This window comes from Leptinotarsa decemlineata, unplaced genomic scaffold, assembly GCF_025532065.1.
Source record: "Leptinotarsa decemlineata unplaced genomic scaffold, Ldec_3_MD MMD2_tig00001393_RagTag_RagTag, whole genome shotgun sequence".
Taxonomy (NCBI): Eukaryota; Metazoa; Arthropoda; class Insecta; order Coleoptera; family Chrysomelidae; genus Leptinotarsa; species Leptinotarsa decemlineata.
The window spans coordinates 8,134,293-8,138,671 of NW_027412562.1; the positions used below are offsets into that span (position 1 = coordinate 8,134,293).

Below are 4,379 nucleotides of genomic sequence, written 5' to 3' on the forward strand. Positions count from 1 at the left end.
TATATATATATATATATATATATATATATATATATATATATATATATATATATATATATATATGGATATGGTATAACCTGCAAACGCCTCTAAATGATAGGAGCAACGTTTGGGGGCTATAATGGGGTTTTTACTAATTAAAATACTGTGGTTAGCTACTTTCGGAGAGTGGGTCGTGGAAGAAATACTCTCGTGTGATAGGAAGTGGATTTATTCGTTGTGCAAGTTGCAAGTAGACTTAACTACATATAGATTTAACATTGAATCATTCAGCATGGGGAGAAGGACATGATCATTTGATACCCCTATGTATATATACATCAGAGTTTACATATATATAAACTAGTAAGTGGTAAGTAAATATAATCTCAGAGGTGTGATATTTAGTTAGTTGTATTCTTTCTTTCAGAATCACTGGTAGATAAGGCTTCACAGCCAAATAGCAGCATTCAAATGTAACCAATAAACAGGATAATTGACAAGCAACAAAAGGTGTAATATTAATATAAGTAAAGCAATAGAAATAATGGAAAGAGCTCGCCTGATCAAGGTGTTGCCAGCGTATATCTTTCTCCAATGGATATTCTCTTCGTTCGAAACTTTGTAGAGATCTGGTGTGTTCATAAATGATCTTGAGATTCTGTGGTAAGTATTATAGTTGTAATCAATGATTTTCTGGTTGTCAGAGACTTCTTGTAGTACCGTAACAAAGGTAACAATAAGCTAATCGTCAAGATGTAACCAACGTACAACGAAGAGATAAAGCGAAAGGGGCCAAAAATGAAAAGGCCTGAAACAAAGTAAGGTTATACGAACAATTCTGTGCCAAGTTCCAGTTTTATTTGGGAGAGGTGCCTATTAAGATACCTCTCAATGGATAGTTGACAAGCTAGTGGAAGATGTACCTGTATATAGTGGACGGCCTGAAGTGAGGTCTAACGATTACGGCTTGATTAGGAAGATAGAATAATTCAAATCCCAAAACACTGAAGTGGATATTTCTTTCTTTTCTCAAGAATAAGAAACTCTTATATTCACCTCCTAATACGTATAAGGCAAATCCATCCAAGATGTGAGCACAATTCTCAAATTCAGCTCCTGCCATGTGCCGTGATGATCAAAAAAAAGAACAGGATATCCCCCTTTCAAAGGTATGTCAACTTGTCATCTAGTCAGTTTTATTTCGCAATCCCATGAAATGGGTTAATTATTGCGGTTATCTGGTCGTCATGGTTATTGATGTCACAGACGGTCTGTTCGGGGTAAAATCATCTTCAATGACGTCACAGGTGAACCCTTTTAATCAAACCTTTCAATGATATGAACTTAACAGAAGTGACACAGATTGCCAATATAACTCAACAGTGATGTGAATGTATATTTTGAAGAACTAAATATGAGAATGTTAGGTTATTTATTTCTCGTATTTGTATTCCACAGGAATCTCAGAGAACACTCGAAGCACCAATTACTACAAGGCAATTATAAACAAGAACTGATTGATGGTAAGTGATTGAATGATAACTAGATGCAATTGAATATACAGAGCGTATTATTTTCAGGTTACAAAAACTTAGAATTTAACGGATCTCATGGAAGCACTATTTCAAAAATGTCATAACAATAAATAAATAAACATCGAAGTTGTATATTTTTTTTTCTAGTTAATTTAACGAAAATCATAAAAAAAAGTAAATTAACACGTAACAATGGATATGGATATGGATATGGATATAGATATAGATATAGATATAGATATATATTTAGATATAGTTATAGATATAGATATATATTTAGATATAGTTATAGATATATATATATATATATATATATATATATATATATATATATATATATATATATATATATATATATATATATAAATATATATATATATATATATAGATATAGATAAAGATATAGATAGATTTTTCAGTCTGCCCATGATATTTTGCAACGTAGTCGTTGATGATTTCGTGAATTCCAGACTTTCCACTTTGTCATTTGAATTTCCTTAAAGGCTCTGTAGTGCATGACTTGTTTCAAATACCAACTTCATACCTAGTTTCTTGAAAATCTTTCCAAATTTCTTCATGTATTGGTGGTATGGCACTGAGATATATTTATCTTGGTTTTTGTCGAGATTTCGTTCATTCCCATTCTGAACTTTTTTCCTTTTAACACAATTTGGTGTTGGGACAAAACTCCAGTAATTTTCATTCAGCAAAGGTTTCAAATAGTGCACCACAATTACATAATATCTTCTTCTTGATCATCGTCGTCTTCCGACCACTGTAATATTTCAAAGTCCTTTTTTTATCTTTTCAACGAGATTTATCTCCAGGTCTTCCATGATTTCGTGGTCAAAGGATCCGTCTTCATTGACATCGATCTGATATGGTAAATCATTGATACAAGTTTGCCATAAGCTAACATGCACTATAACCCTGACTTACTGCAACTACATCGCGAATCACAACCTCTCTTGTAGTTGCAGAAAATTATGTTGAGCATTTCTTCTGGAGCAGGTGCTAAAATTGTCGTGATAGGTTCCAGGAATTCGTTACGCATTGTCCAACCTCATTTCTGGGGTTCCAAATCATGCCCTAACCAAGTCTGAACTTGTTAAAGAACACGTTTGAAATGTTGGTGAGCTGCTCCACTTGTTGGTGAAATATTTGATAACTGCACAGGTTTATTCATTTTTGTAGACTTGGCGAATTGTGCATAACGAAGATGATCAATACTGTCCATAGATTTTGGAGCACTCTAGATTGCCAACATGGTTTGAATTCCATTCCATTCCATCTCAATTTCCGGGCTACGCACCTAATTTTGACTATGACGACTGGATCATTATGTCAAAGTTGTGGTTCAAAATATCTTCTGCGAACGAAGATTCTGGTCCTTGAAAGGAAGGGAGTGAAACAGTTCTTGAATTTGAGTTCCGTTTTCTGTTGAAGTGGACAATTTTCCATCCTGAATCAAGTGAAAAATACATTCTGGCTAGTTTGTAAATCAAACCAGTTTTTTGCTCAAATAGACCACGAGGTGCCCGGTTTTTGATAGATGATGGATATAGGATAACATCAGAAGAATAAGTATTCTATTTAGGAGAAAGTGAACTAATCACACCAGTTTTGCAGAGGCAAATATATCCAACGTAGCTGGAAGTACAGATCTATATATTTCCTTCAATTTTGAAGAAACGCCTATGGTTGCGTTCAGCTGGGTGGTATACTACTTATGAGAAGAGAGCAATAGTAATACCATTGTCGATAATTTGCTGAAAATCGCAAAGAAACTCAAGCAAGAATTTCTCAGCAGATTTTTTGAATACGAAATTACTCAAACTTTGGAGAACCAAATTATCTCCATTCCATAGATTGTTACGGATAGAACGCGATGCTCCCATAAATCAGACATTGGGGAACCCATTTCGCAGAGTTTTTTTCTTATGTGCAAATGGATTCATTCATATAAAATATTCATATCTCAGATATTTGTTTTTGCTCAACTCGTAGGTTTGATATAATCATGTTATGAGATGCTTCGATACTTACCTGGTTGAACTCAAACACTGGCCTTTCCGATCAGTCCTTATCTTCAATGGCAAACTATCTCTCTTGAAGATGGCTCAATATTTACAATTTCGATCGACTTAATTTTTTTTCATATTTCATTGTGCAAATCTGGATGAACTTTTTGATGTGAAACTTTACGATGAAACTTCTATTAAGCTATTCCTTGTTGTTATGGTAACTCAAACCCTTCCTTGGAATGCGACCACTAGTTCCCGAATCTAAACGATACAGAAATTTGGCACTATGCAAGCAAAGGTTGGAAACTCAATTATTTGGAATCCTTGGAAATTCATAAGCATACGCATTGCGGATGTAATCGGCTGAATGATCAAATTGATCTAGTTTACTCAGGAGATTTTAAATTAGCGTATCCACATTGTCACAGATGAATAAATTTCAGGTACTTGATGAGTGGAACCTTTGGTGTAGTAATGAATATTACTGGAGTTGAACATCTTCAACATCTTTTAGAGGAAGTTTAATCTTTTTGTTGAAGATGATCACTTAGTGATCGAAACACGTGTTAAGGTATTGAAATAACGGTTTGGTGTTGGGATTAAACTCCAGTAATATTCAAATTTCAGGTAATCAATTAAGTCAAGGACCTCTATCATTACAGTAGATATATCTATAAGGGCTAACATTATGATCAATTTCCAGTTTATTTTATTTCAATTATAGCCCGAAACTGCAGTAACATCAGTTATACATTGAAGTAGTAAAAAAAACAAAGAAAGTTTTATTTCTCATTTTTCATGATGATCTCCTACCACGTAGTAACGGCTACATCTATCA

The 4,379-nt window shown here is 33.8% G+C and overlaps 1 long non-coding RNA gene across 1 annotated transcript; it reads left to right on the plus strand.

The window, feature by feature from the left end:
• Positions 1-225: 225 nt before the first annotated feature.
• LOC141482512 (uncharacterized) lies at positions 226-1,643 on the plus strand. The gene is made up of 3 exons (XR_012465570.1): positions 226-352; positions 410-1,505; positions 1,563-1,643. It is a non-coding gene; the product is annotated as an uncharacterized lncRNA (long non-coding RNA).
• The last annotated feature ends 2,736 nt before the right edge of the window (positions 1,644-4,379 follow it).